The sequence below is a fragment of the Poromitra crassiceps genome, assembly GCF_964638095.1.
Source record: "Poromitra crassiceps genome assembly, chromosome: 2".
In the NCBI taxonomy this organism is placed as follows: domain Eukaryota; kingdom Metazoa; phylum Chordata; class Actinopteri; order Beryciformes; family Melamphaidae; genus Poromitra; species Poromitra crassiceps.
The window spans coordinates 64,341,652-64,357,178 of record NC_139624.1 but is presented as its reverse complement, the minus strand read 5'-3'; the positions used below and the strand labels follow the sequence as shown (position 1 = coordinate 64,357,178).

Here is a 15,527-nt window from a genome sequence, read left to right as displayed (position 1 = left end):
CACACACTTGTCTGACACAACAGGAAATGGTTTTGAGAAGGTCTACCCAGTGCTTCCTCTATCGTACTAGTGGGTGTGCATATATGGTTAAGTGAATGAGTTAGTGTTTCTGTATGCACCTTCATCCATGCCCAATGCATGCGTGTCAAACTGGGCGCTGACAGACGCACTGACAAACTAGCGGCTCTGGACGCACTGCTGGCCCCTTGACCAGAGTCCAGGCAGGCTCTATATTTAACCAGAGTCCAGGCAGGCTCTATATTTAACCAGAGTCCAGGCAGGCTCTATATTTAAACCAGAGTCCAGGCAGGCTCTATATTTAACCAGAGTCCAGGCAGGCTCTATATTTAAACCAGAGTCCAGGCAGGCTCTATATTTAACCAGAGTCCAGGCAGGCTCTATATTTAAGCAGAGTCCAGGCAGGCTCTATATTTAACCAGAATCCAGACAGGCTCTATATTTAACCAGAGTCCAGGCAGGCTCTATATTTAAGCAGAGTCCAGGCAGGCTCTATATTTAACCAGAGTCCAGGCAGGCTCTATATTTAAGCAGAGTCCAGGCAGGCTCTATATTTAACCAGAGTCCAGGCAGGCTCTATATTTAACCAGAGTCCAGGCAGGCTCTATATTTAACCAGAGTCCAGGCAGGCTCTATATGTAACCAGAGGCCAGGCAGGCTCTATATTTAACCAGAGTCCAGGCAGGCTCTATATTTAACCAGAGTCCAGGCAGGCTCTATATTTAACCAGAGTCCAGGCAGGCTCTATATTTAACCAGAGTCCAGGCAGGCTCTATATTTAACCAGAGTCCAGGCAGGCTCTATATTTAAGCAGAGTCCAGGCAGGCTCTATATGTAACCAGAGGCCAGGCAGGCTCTATATTTAACCAGAGTCCAGGCAGGCTCTATATGTAACCAGAGGCCAGGCAGGCTCTATATTTAACCCGGCCTGCATTCAACACACCGGAGGAGAAGGACTCAATGTGTCCATGACAGATAACCAACTGGTCAGTCCCACACAGCACCATGGCCTGACTGAGCACTAGTGGAGTCTGTGAAGTCAATGATGCAGTGACTGAGGGATAAGCAGAGAGAGACAGAGAGGAAGCAAAGTACTGTCTGTCTGGTTTACATTTCCCCAAATCATTTTGCAAGTGCAACACATGGCATGCCGTCTGCAACTTGAGTTTTAACATTTACTTGTTTCTTGTCATTTACTCACAAACTCAAAGCCAGCTTGAAAGGCACTGCTGCCCCGCAAAGACGCCCTCAACAAAACCACACCATGGATGTGACAATTAGGTTGCTTTCTCACTGGCGCCCCGGTACCGTTCCCGAGCACACATGTCCCCAAATTGACCCCAGTTTTGGAACATTTGACGACTGTGAAGTGAACGTTGCGTTGCGTTCCGTTCCGCGCCCGGGGGACGCAACAGGGAACCGTGACAGGATCCACTTGAAAAGGTGGTCTGGGGAGCGTTTTGGCGTGCCCGGGCATCGAACACTTGCAAGTGTGAAAGGCAACCGTTCCGAACGTTCATAGACAACACACGGAGCAAGGATACACTGCAGGCATAGTTGATGACGCAAGTGCACTCTGTTTCGTTTCGAGCGCGGAAGAAATGCTGTAATGTGAAAGCTGACCAGCGGGGGGAGAGGGGCGGGGCAATCGTTCCCGAGTGCGGAACAGAACGGAACAAAAGCAATCGTTCCCAGTGAGAAAGCAACCTTAATGTTATAGAGTGACGACATGTTTGTTGTTTATGAGGGATTATTTCCTCTGCAGACAGAGGGAGTCAGGTGATTGACAGGAAGGTGATGTAATATATGATATGAAAACACTCAAATCAGGCACACAAATAACAATACCAAATGAAGTAGTCTAGTCATGTTTAACGTGATGATCTAGCTCTGGAAATTAGCTGGAAGTCGTTTTAAAGGTCCCAATTCGTGCAGCTGTAACCTCTTAAAAACGTGTGTCTCTGGTCCATAAAACATGATTCTGGATTAATCTGTCGAAAATATAGCAAACCCGTTTGTTGTGACGGAGTTCTCACTCCCTCTTCTGGTCGCTTACCAAGAATGGCCTGTTTCTATAATATATTCAGAACTAACAGTTCCCATTGGCCGCTGAGGGAGAGCCCGCCCCAGGCTCCCAGCGGCCAATCAGATTAGCGTCTGTGGACCAGCACGCTAGGTTGCGAGTTATCGTTAACTAAACGGTAGGGATGCACGATATGGATTTTTAGAGCCGATACGATAACCGATAAATATATTCTTCTTGGCCGATAACCGATACGATATAACCGATAATTATTATATAAAAAAATATATATATATATATATTTTTAGTTTTTAACCTGTATTTTATGCACACCTGGGGTTAAAAAAGGGTTAGGGTAGATGTATGGATGTAGTGAGCATAGTTCTGACCTAACCAAATCTAACTGACATCACTGTAAACGCAAAACGAAGAAAACTTCTGATATAATATGATTGTTTTAATAAAGTGTATCACTCAATTATAGTCAATACAAAAATAAAGGCTTTTATATAACGGAAAGCCAAGCTGCTTAGTCTGCAGATAAAACACAATGACAAAAGGCATAGTAATTTAGACTTGTCATACTGATCTGTTAAAATTTTGCATGGGTTCCAGTTCTCAGTGAGTTGTAGCCTGGGCCCAATGAATGGGGCAGGCACTATATAAACCATCTGTGTCGTTTCACTTTTTACTAGGGGTGTCACGATACACTCAGTTCACGATACGATACGTATCACGATACTGGGTTCACGATAACGATACGATACGATACGATTTTAACAATATTTTTTTAAACTTGAATAATGACAATATATGACTGGAAAAGTAGTATTTTATTTGAAATGCACAAATACAAAACATGCTGTTGTGGGAAATTGTTATTACAATAACAACTAGAAAAAACATGAGATTGGAGATAAGGCTTATCTTGAAATAGAATGAGTTACACCGTCACTTAGATTTACTTTGAACTAAAAGGTTTCTCAGCAGTATAAATTCTCATTATGCATCTTCAGTTTTTCTTCAAACTCAAACAACAAGACTTTTCTTAGTCTATTTTTTATGCATCTTCAGTTTTTCCTGTCAAGTAAACAGTTTTGCCAGAAACTCAATTGAATGGTTTCTCTCCTGTATAACTTCTCATGTGTCTCTTCAGAGACTTGTTCAACTGAACTACTTTCCACACATTGAACTTCAACAAACAAAGACGTTTCTTTGTCTATTTTTTTTTTTTTTTTTTTCACGATATGAGATTTCATCTCAACGATACATATCGTGACGTTTTACTATCGCGAAATTTCGTGGGACGATATATTGTGACACCCCTACTTTTTACTGAAAAATGCTGCCACCAGATTAAAGAAAAGAACCCTATGTTGACTGACTGATGCTTTTTATGTAGCCTAATGTGCACGCGACTGCGCCTTTGTTTTCATTATTGGCTGTTAGATGGCTCTGTCCAGCACTATGGTCCAGCAGCTAACGCTAACTAGCGCGGTTAGCTTAACGTTAGCGAGTGGTTGCGAGTTAAATACACAATCCCTGGATGTTTCATTTCGGGTAAAGGGGTTTCCATTAGTTTCTATAAGTTTACGCCAGCTCTGTGTATTAAGTGCTTTTGCGGGGCTGTTTGATCACAAGCCACAGACTGTAAATGTCACAAGCATTTTGTCTGCCAAGCGGACGAGTCTGCAGGGTAGGCCGCACGACGAGCTAATGCTAACAAAACTCGCTAACAATAACAACAAACATATCCGCTGCATCATCGCCAGCTTTGGTTTAACGTAATGCCAGCTTATTGGTTTCCCCTCCTCTCGGAACCTGTGTGGGACATGGATTGCAAATTACAGTAGCTTGATAATTCTGAAACTGCAGCATACTGGCAGCAGCCATGTTTGCGTCGCAGCTGTGATGTCACGAATGTGCGACAACAAAAGCTCCGCTTCCGAGGCAAAAAATAAAGCAGGATTATTATCGGATAATTTATCGGAAAAAGGCCATTATCGGAATAATAAATAATAACGCAAATGGCCATATTGGCCGATAATTTATCGGTCCGATAATTATCGTGCATCCCTACTAAACGGTACTACGCTAAAGAGGACATCTCAAAATGCCTAGACTTACCGAATGCACCTCTGCAGTTGCTGGATCACGTACAGTTGGCGTCGCTCCAGCTAGAAGTGTTAATTTTGTGGCTATAGACTAAATGGTGCAGGTAGCTTGTGTGAGAGAGACCCGCGCAGTATGCAGAAGGAAGCTAGTGACGTCCCGATTCCCCCAGATTCCCCTCTGGGCAAACGAAGCGTTTGGGGGTGTGGCTTGGAGGAGACTGCAGAGGGACGCTGGATAGGGACAAATCCAACTGTGGCAGTTCTGAGCGTGTGACCACTCATTACAGGGAGGGCTGACAGCAGTATATATGCATTTACAAGTAAAAACAGCTTTTGCACGGAATGGGACCTTTAAATATTGTATAATAATCAATGGCAGGTCCTTTAAGGAAAATAAATGTATCGTAGACCTTGATACTTGCAGACAGTAAGCCTGCATGTTATACAGCCAGCTGCCCTCCAGCTGCAACCCTGTCCACTCCTCAACAGATAACCCTGTCCACTCCTCAACAGACAACCCTGTCCACTCCTCAACAGACAGACAACCCTGTCCGCTCCTCAACAGACAGACAACCCTGTCCATTCCTCAACAGACAACCCTGTCCACTCCTCAACAGACAACCCTGTCCGCTCCTCAACAGACAGACAACCCTGTCCATTCCTCAACAGACAACCCTGTTCACTCCTCAACAGACAACGCTGTCCGCTCCTCAACAGACAGACAACCCTGTCCACTCCTCAACAGACAACCCTGTCCACTCCTCAACAGACAACCCTGTCCACTCCTCAACAGACAACCCTGTCCACTCCTCAACAGACAACCCTGTCCACTCCTCAACAGACAACCCTGTCCACTCCTCAACAGACAACCCTGTCCACTCCTCAACAGACAACCCTGTCCACTCCTCAACAGACAACCCTGTCCACTCCTCAACAGACAACCCTGTCCACTCCTCAACAGACAACCCTGTCCACTCCTCAACAGACAACCCTGTCCACTCCTCAACAGATAACCCTGTCCACTCCTCAACAGACAACCCTGTCCACTCCTCAACAGACAACCGTGTCCACTCCTCAACAGACAACCCTGTCCACTCCTCAACAGACAACCCTGTCCACTCCTCAACAGACAACCGTGTCCACTCCTCAACAGACAACCCTGTCCACTCCTTAACAGACAACCAACTCCTCTTTAAGTCGCTCACATCACCTAGCCCTTCACACAATGTAGTGCTGATGCTCTGAATGCCCAGTGTTGCCCACAGGCCACGCCTCCTGGCTAGTTTGATGTGAATGAGATGCGGCAGAGGGATTGAGCCCCGGGGTCTCAGGTAATTAAGAATAGAAAAGATCTGGGGGGGTCACTCTTAGCTTGGGAGAGAGAGGTGTAAATGACAGAGGAATAGATGGAGGGAGAGAGAGAGAGGGGCAAGAGTGAGAAGAGAGAGAGAGACTTGCTGTTGAATACAGAGCAGTCTTTACAGCAGCAGCAGCAGCCTGTCTCCAGGCCTTGATAAATGAGTTCCACACTAGCGGCCGGTATAGTATAGAATCCCAGCAGCCATATTAGAATGCATTATGCGGCCTCTAGACTGTGGGCAGACCCAGGGTGAAAATGAAGGATGAATTCAACTCAGAAGGCTCTAATGGAGTGTTTGAAGGCGCAGGGGGCAAAAGGGACGAGCGGAGCGAACGCACGGCCGATGATGAGAAGATGCCTGCTAATGGTGCCCGGTGAGATTTTGTTTTGCTGCATGGAACACAGCTTTCTGTAACTGCCGTCTTTATTCTCACCATGTTGGTAATGTATTGGGTTGCAGCCCCCTTTCATTGTATCCAGTCTCCTGTCCCACTGTGCGTGTTCCATCGTGCGCCAATGCCTCTGCTGTAAATTAAACCATAAATAATTTGAGGTGTGTAAAGAAGTGCAGGTCAGGGTGAGGGCGATGAGAGAGAGAGGGATTTAGGGAGGGCAGTAATTGCTTCCCACATCCACTAGGTGTCTCCCTAGGCTCGTGAGGTAGGATTGAGGAGGTAGAGGTGCTGGTGGGTGATTGAGTGGGTGGGTGGGGGTCTCTCCGTCAAATATGGGGCCATGAGGAGGGTAGCGTGAGGGGGAGGGGTTTTCTCCCACCACACACATGGCAACCCCACTCCATCGCCGCATCTCCATCCTGCCTCCACAATGCACTTTCAAGGCGTTATTAGTATCGGCTGCTTGCATGCTGCCTGCAGCACACATGCACCGCCCAGCTAAATGCCTTATTCATGTTCCTTAATCTTATCTATCTTACTCTCAGTCAGAGCTGTACTGTAATTCAGTCACCTTCCCTCAACATTTACACACACAGAGCTGAGGGTGTTTGTTTACTGCACACACACAGACACCCAGATTTATTCCACCTATCTCGACAGTAAGCATATGTAATTTACCTTAAAGACTACACACACACACACACACACACACGAGGTGAAGCATGCTCACTGCACAAATCGCTCTCCCACAATCACATATAAACAAGGATAACTTTGACTCCCTGCTAACTAGGGCTGTGAATCTTCACTGGCCTCACGATTTGATTCGATTACGATTCAGAGGGCTACGATTCGATTCGATAACGATTATTTTTGATTTATTTTTTTTCACTTTGTTTTTTCTCACTGTGTGGCTACTTTTAAAATAAAAGTGCATTTGGAATCGCATTGTATTATGATCCATAATTAAAATAAACAACTGCATGTACTTCCATTATATTTTATTTGATTATTAATTTTTTTTTTTTTTTTTAAATAATCGATTTTTGACATTTGTGAATCGATGCAGAATCGTGCACGTCCGCATAACGATGCATCTTATAATCGATTATTTTTGACACCCCTACTGCTAACTAAGTAACAAAGATTACAGCAGTTTACTGTTCTCAAATAATGAAAACACCAAAATGATTATTCCAACCTCAAACCCCCCCTGCCCTGTTCCTCTGATGAACCTTCCCATAATCATTCACCGTCCCTCTTGAGCCATTCTCTCTCTCTCGTTCCATGCTCAGCCAATGCCCCTCTCTCTCTCTCTCTCTGCTCCAGGAGGCATGATGCTGCTGCTGGTTTGTGTCCATATGACCAGATTAACCTACATTTCCGCCTCGCTGGGCGCCAGTCAGACCACATTCGCCAATTTCCTCATCATCACATCTGTGGCATTTCACATGCCAACTCCCCCCCCCCCATAGAAACACACACACATACACGAGTCAGACATGCATCCATGCAGAGACAGACATATTATGAAAGTGTGCAGACAAACAGAACAAGCAAACAAAAGGACATACGTTCTAGAGCTGCAACAATTAAACGATTCGTTATCAACTATTAAAATTAGTCGCCTATTTTTAAATATTTTAATAATCGATGAATCGTTTTTTTTTACTAAATTCTCAGATGCATAAACGTGAATATTCCTCCTCCTATCACTCCACTACGACAGTAAACTGAAAACAAGACGCTGAGGACTTTGGGAAACATTGATCGAATTTTTCATCATTTTCTGACATTTTATAGACCAAGCAACTCATCAATTAATCGAGAAAATCATCAACAGATTAATGGACAATTAAAATATGTGTTAGTTGCAGCCCTAGTACGTTCATACAGATTAGAGCCGGACCGATATATCGGTCCACCGATATTATCGGCCGATATTGGCCGATAACCGATATATCGGTATCGGCCGATATGTTGGCCGATATTGCCGATATTTTCTTTCTTTGTATTTTTGAAGTTATGGACAGCATGTTGTGTATATTTGATCTTTTTTCTTAACTCAAGTTATATTTTATATTTGTTCTATTTGTGTTGTTCTATTTCTAGTTATTTATCATTATTAGATTCCCAGTGAAGTTTACCGTTTCATTGCATTGATGTCATTTTGGACAATAACGTTTATTGTTAAACTATAAAGTAGCCTGCCTACATTACATATCACAAGTCATGTCAAGTCATATTTTTGTCAAGTGTTTGATATTTGAGGGATCATTGCAAAATATTGTGTAATATAATGGGTATTTATAAAACGGCTCTCTCAAATCAAGCAATCTGATTGGTTCACAGCCATTGTATAAATCCAGTAACCGAGTCCAGTAACCAATAACCCATGGCCATGGGTTATTGGTTGCCATGGCAACTCTCTTACTAAAAGCCTTTGGTTACCTCAAAAAAAACAAATGGCGGAGACAGCTGTCAGATCCTTGTGAATCGATCTTCGCTTATAACTTTACTAATACTTCGCAGAAAATTATGTTTTGTACAAGAATAAATGCGGGCTAATGTCTTCTTTGCAAAAAAAAGGCTGTTAACCCCGCATTTAACCCCGCATTTAACCCCGTAACGTTAGTTGGTGTCGGGCTTTGCAGAAAGCACTCAGCTTCTCAGCAAGCGCTGAGAATGCAGCGCTGCGCTCGAGCTGCCTGTCGGGGTTTCCAGAAAGCTCTCAGCTTCTCAGCAAGCGCCAGGATTGGCCAATGTCAACTTCAGTCTCCAGAACGATCCAATCAAATCACCCGCACGTTCTTGCGGTCCCGCCTTACAGTAGTGTTTCAACTGACTATCAGAATACCGTGCCAGTCGGACTTATAGTATTATTATTATTATATTATTATACTTGGAAACCGTTTTATAAAAGCAATATAGCACTCGAGCTGCGTGGTGTTGTGGAATATATCCCACTGATAAGCTGTTATCGCACTCGGCCTGCGGCCTCGTGGGATAACAGCTTATCAGCGGGACATATTCGCCACAACACACTTGCTCTCATGCTATATTGCTTAAATATATTATAAGGATATCGGCCGATATATCGATATCGGAATTTTTTTACTCCCTAATATCAGTATCGGCATCGGCCTCAAAAATCCAGTATCGGTCGGGCTCTAATACAGATACATGAACATGCACACTCATTCACACACAGAGCCTTTTCTTCTATTCTCATAGCAACAGATTCCAGTGCTGCACTGCAGTTCACAACATCAGTATCAAGTGTCTGACATCCTCTTAAAAATAAACTGATCATGCTATTCACCTTGGCAAAAAACTGTTGAAAAGGTTGAATAGTGAGTGAGTGGAAAAAAACTTTAATGGGATTCAAATATTGACTAAATCCTTGGAAGCGGAGTCACTCACACGCACAAGGTCAGCAAATCATGACGCGGGCTTGGGGACTTCAAGATTGAACATTCTGAGTCAGCATGTTCTCGCTCGGCCGCGGGCGGCGAGGATGACGACAGCTACTTTCATTTCACGGATCAGAGGACTCGGCGTCGGCACACGCCCTGACTGAGACGCAACCAATTAACCTTTTGGTCCTAAGCTGATAAGAGCCCAAAATGTCAGCTCATGTCGGTGGAAATGCACGCCGGGCTCTGATGAAGCAGAGAACAGCTGGTCTAACGCGCTGCACACACTTACTGCTCGGATACTGCAGACACACGCTTACTGCTCGGATACTGCAGACACACGCTTACTGCTCGGATACTGCAGACACACGCTTACTGCTCAGATACTGCAGAGACACACGCTTACTGCTCGGATACTGCAGACACACGCTTACTGCTCGGATACTGCAGACACACGCTTACTGCTCAGATACTGCAGACACACGCTTACTGCTCGGATACTGCAGACACACGCTTACTGCTCAGATACTGCAGAGACACACGCTTACTGCTCGGATACTGCAGACACACACTTACTGCTCGGATACTGCAGACACACGCTTACTGCTCGGATACTGCAGACACACGCTTACTGCTCAGATACTGCACACACTTACTGCTCGGATACTGCAGACACACACTTACTGCTCGGATACTGCAGACACACGCTTACTGCTCGGATACTGCAGACACACGCTTACTGCTCGGATACTGCAGACACACGCTTACTGCTCGGATACTGCAGACACACGCTTACTGCTCAGATACTGCAGAGACACACGCTTACTGCTCGGATACTGCAGACACACGCTTACTGCTCGCATACTGCAGACACACGCTTACTGCTCGGATACTGCAGACACACGCTTACTGCTCAGATACTGCAGAGACACACGCTTACTGCTCAGATACTGCAGACACACGCTTACTGCTCGGATACTGCAGACACACGCTTACTGCTCAGATACTGCAGAGACACACGCTTACTGCTCGGATACTGCAGACACACGCTTACTGCTCGGATACTGCAGACACACGCTTACTGCTCGGATACTGCAGACACACGCTTACTGCTCGGATACTGCAGACACACGCTTACTGCTCGGATACTGCAGACACACGCTTACTGCTCAGATACTGCAGAGACACACGCTTACTGCTCGGATACTGCAGACACACGCTTACTGCTCGGATACTGCAGACACACGCTTACTGCTCGGATACTGCAGACACACGCTTACTGCTCGGATACTGCAGAGACACACGCTTACTGCTCAGATACTGCAGAGACACACGCTTACTGCTCAGATACTGCAGACACACGCTTACTTACTGCTCGGATACTGCAGACACGCGCTTACTGCTCGGATACTGCAGACACTTACTGCTCAGATACTGCAGACACACGCTTACTGCTCAGATACTGCAGACACTTACTGCTCGGATACTGCAGACACACGCTTACTGCTCAGATACTGCACACACTTACTGCTCGGATACTGCAGACACACGCTTACTGCTCGGATACTGCAGACACACGCTTACTGCTCGGATACTGCAGACACACGCTTACTGCTCAGATACTGCAGAGACACACGCTTACTGCTCAGATACTGCAGACACACGCTTACTTACTGCTCGGATACTGCAGACACGCGCTTACTGCTCGGATACTGCAGACACTTACTGCTCAGATACTGCAGACACACGCTTACTGCTCAGATACTGCAGACACTTACTGCTCGGATACTGCAGACACACGCTTACTGCTCAGATACTGCACACACTTACTGCTCGGATACTGCAGACACACGCTTACTGCTCGGATACTGCAGACACACGCTTACTGCTCGGATACTGCAGACACACGCTTACTGCTCAGATACTGCAGAGACACACGCTTACTGCTCAGATACTGCAGACACACGCTTACTTACTGCTCGGATACTGCAGACACGCGCTTACTGCTCGGATACTGCAGACACACACTTACTGCTCAGATACTGCAGACACACGCTTACTGCTCAGATACTGCAGACACTTACTGCTCGGATACTGCAGACACACGCTTACTGCTCAGATACTGCACACACTTACTGCTCGGATACTGCAGACACACGCTTACTGCTCAGATACTGCACACACTTACTGCTCGGATACTGCAGACACACGCTTACTGCTCAGATACTGCACACACTTACTGCTCAGATACTGCAGACACACGCTTACTGCTCAGATACTGCACACACTTACTGCTCGGATACTGCAGACACATGCTTACTGCTCAGATACTGCAGACACTTACTGCTCGGATACTGCAGACACACGCTTACTGCTCAGATACTGCAGACACACGCTTACTGTAAAGGTAAAGTCCCACTGATTGTCACACAATAGCCGTTTTCCCACATGCGTACCGGAAAATTACCTGTAAGTCAATATCGGACATTTCCCTTCACACCTCTCCTCTGGCATGTGGGAATCTATCAGCGAAATTGCCTGTATGTGGGGGGGGGGGGGGCGGCACTGCAGAGCGGGTGGGGAGTGACGTGTCGGCAAAACTCCGAATGGTGAAATAAGTTTGCTTGTTTATCCGTTCACCTGCATCGCGTTGAAGCACTTTTTACAGACTGGCTTCATTTGATGTGTCCGGGCTTGCCTTGGCTGTCGGCAACGTAAGCAAAATACTTCCACTTTCGCTTCGTGCATTTGCTTAGTCCCTGTCGGGCTGTGACTTAAGGAGGAGGACGGACTGTGGCCAGAGAGCGAGCAGAGAGGAGAGGGGAAAATCAGCACAGCACACCCACACATGAAGCTGACATAGGCTACTGCTCTTATTATCACAAGATCATTTCGCCAGTTTGCTTTAATGTGCGCGAATGATTAGATTATGCCCGCTGGAACATTAAGCAACGTGTGTACACCTCGCCCATGAGAGTGTCGCGGAAAATGACTGCACCCGTTTCTCACTAGTATCCGCTAAAGCGCATACCGCTCTTCTGACAGGCTAGAAAGTGGTGAAATCTCCGCGACGACGGGGTCGCGCTTATACCGGCACGGTGCCTTTCTCACATGCAGGCATTAGACCACGTACCGGTCATTTTGCGGTACAAAGCGCATGTGGGAAAAGGGCTAATGTGTGAAATTTGTTCTCCGCATTAGACCCATCCCCTGGGGGAGCGGTGAGCGGCAGCAGTGCCGCGCTCGGGAATCATATGGTGATTTAACCCCCCAATTCCAACCCTTTGATGCTGAGTGCTAAGCAGGGAGGCAAATGGGTCCCATTTTTATAGTCTTTGGTATGACTCGGCCGGGGATCGAACTCACGACCTCCCAGTCTCAGGGCGGACACTCAGACCACAAGGCCACTGAGCTACGACTATTGTTGTAGTGTGCCGTCATGTTAAATAAAATAAAAAGTACATTCATGCTTTGGGGTCAATTCTTAAGGTAAAGATTAATGTTTCTAATTCTTAGATTAATGTTTTTTAGAGGGTTCCTTGTACAATTTACAGCATTAGTTCTCTGAGAATCTCTTTCATATCCAAACAAAAGGTATTGTAAGTGAAATATCCCTAACCCAATCGATATTGAACCAGCCCTAGATCATGTGATCAATGCAGCACTATCACCCTTCGACTGTTTACTGTGCGCCATAGTGGCTCTCCAATCACACTTTCCCCTTATTTCATGAAATGTTGATGAGGAAAGGTAGGGAAAGCCTGCAGCCATGTTCTGTCCCCCTGCCCAGCCCGCCTCGTGCTCCTGTGCATATGGGAACGCTGCCGCCATCCAAAAACCAGTCTGTCACACCGGACCCCAGATTGTGCAGCGCACGCCTGCCAGTAAGCAAGCTTAACTAGAGCAGGGGGATCAAACCATTCATATCTGGGACAGCGTGTCCATGGTTATTTTATAGGCACCAAATGGATCAACGTGGCTCGGCTGCTATTTAGGGGCTGACCAGGAGAGTTGGGGAGTGTCAAAGCATAACACTGAACGTGCCTGAATCACCCAGGCATCTCCTTTTTTGTCCCGTTCCTGTCTTCCAAAACATATGGAGACATTCCTGGAGTGTTGAAGAATGTGTGTGTCTGGGCACGCTGCTCAAATATCACCGGATCTGTGCAGCCGAGGAGCGTACAGCTGCTGAGGAGGAATACTTGTGAGAGACCTTGTTTTTGCACGTGTCTGCTTACTGTCATGTTGCGTAACGAGCTCGTTGCTTCGTGCCGGGCGTGACCAGACCAGACGCCACCTGTGTCCCTGCAGCACCTGGGCACACTGGCTCTCAGCGTCCCCCACTGGTGTGCGTTGAATAATCATCCGATCTGTCAAGACTAGGAACGCACAGCTCCTAGCGCGCAGATATTAAGAATATGTGGTTGAGATGGAGAAAGATACAAACAGAGAGAGACTGTGTACATAATGTGCATATGCATAGATTAGACGCCTGTGTGTGGGGATCAAAGGCCACTAGCAGGAGGCCACACCCAGCCAGCCACCCTCCCACCCTGACCCCCAGCACAGTGTCCTCTCTCTGGATGAACCCTGACCCCCAGCACAGTGTCCTCTCTCTGGATGAACCCTGACCCCCAGCACAGTGTCCTCTCTCTGGATGAAGCTATCCTCTCTTTCTCACCATCTCCTCCACCAAACACCAGCTCACTAAAAGCAGTCTGCTGTAAGAGGGTTTTTTTGTGCTCCGTGTCATCAAAGTGTGAGACGGACAGGCAGAGTGGAGGGAGTGAGATCAAAGTGTGAGACGGACAGGCAGAGTGGAGGGAGTGAGATCAAAGTGTGAGACGGACAGGCAGAGTGGAGGGAGTGAGCGACAGAGCAGCAGGCAGAGTGGAGGGAGTGAGCGACAGAGCAGCACCGTCATCTGTTAGCTGCACAAACATCATGTGAAAGGGAAGAAGGGGGTTCTGATGGATTGTACGTACACTCCTGACAGAGACAAGTTGAGAACACAGAGCAGGAACAGCCTGGGACCAATAAATGAATTCTGGCCAAAGAAGTCAAACGACCTGCCAGGAGCCTGACAGCGTGTTTAGCCGCGGACACGTCTGGAAAATCGACGACGTGCTGAAAGAAAATTCAATTTCTTTAATGGAAGCAGCATTACTCATTTTGAATGGTCCTCACCGTACAAAGCCTCTCTGTGCTCCAAGTGGCTGCTGTTGGGTTTGATCCCACTGCAGGTCCAAACAAATCACAGGCTCTGGTCTGTGCCCACCTGACCAACCAGTGCACCTTACAGTCTGCCACTCAGGACTAGATGAACCAGGGTTATGGAGTTTGTCTGCAAGTCAGCACGTTCCATAATGAAACTGCTATTTCAGTGCTGTACATTTAACAAAATGCCCTATACACTTTACGCACCGCCAACAAAGTCAATAAGCTAAGATGATGAAACCAACACCCATACTACATTTGCACCGGAGACATTTATAGCCTATAACCCTATAGTGTCTGATCCATCCACCCATGGCACTTGCTATTAACAGAACAGAGCAGCAGATAGTGGCACTGTATTTTAAGAACATTTCATTGTGTCTTTCTTGGTGGCAGCAGGAAACAAGCCTGGAGCAGAGACTTAGCAGCATTCCTGCATGGCCGACAGCTGACAGCTAAGCCCCCGGCTAATGGATAATCCTGCCTTAATGCCTTCAGCGTGATTGGCTCCAGCTAATTACATGAGCTCACTCCCCCGGGCGGTGAGTGGCTGGCAGGACGGGGTCAGGGCGGGGCTAAGGTGAGGGCAGTGTTTTGCTTGCAGGTTAGTGGACCTGTCCAGGTATCCAGGACCAACAACAGTCAGCCAAAGGTCAGTGGTGCGCCGGCCTTGATAGGTGCTCCACTGTTGGGCCAGCTACTACCACTTCTAGCCCTGTCACACACATGAAACAGAACACTGTAGCAGGCTTACCCAGGTCCAGACCCAGGTAGGTTAACTGGAATAGTTCTGCGGGGTCAGCCTATCCGAGTCAACCCATATTTTGCCCATTGCTAGTTTAATACTACTAGAATATTAGTACAAATAAGCAAATAGTAAGAGCCAGTTTCCCAGACATAGGGCAGGTCTAGTCCAAGTCATTAGAAATTCACCGGTAGCGAGCACACTCAAAATGGATTAAAAACTCACTGGGTGCAGGGCAA

At 46.7% G+C, this 15,527-nt stretch overlaps 1 protein-coding gene across 3 annotated transcripts in view; it reads right to left on the bottom strand.

Annotated features, from left to right (window-relative positions):
* LOC310789783 (rho GTPase-activating protein 12-like) overlaps window positions 1-15,527 on the bottom strand; it is a 118,761-nt gene that overhangs the window by 30,900 nt on the left and 72,334 nt on the right. The window lies entirely within an intron of this gene.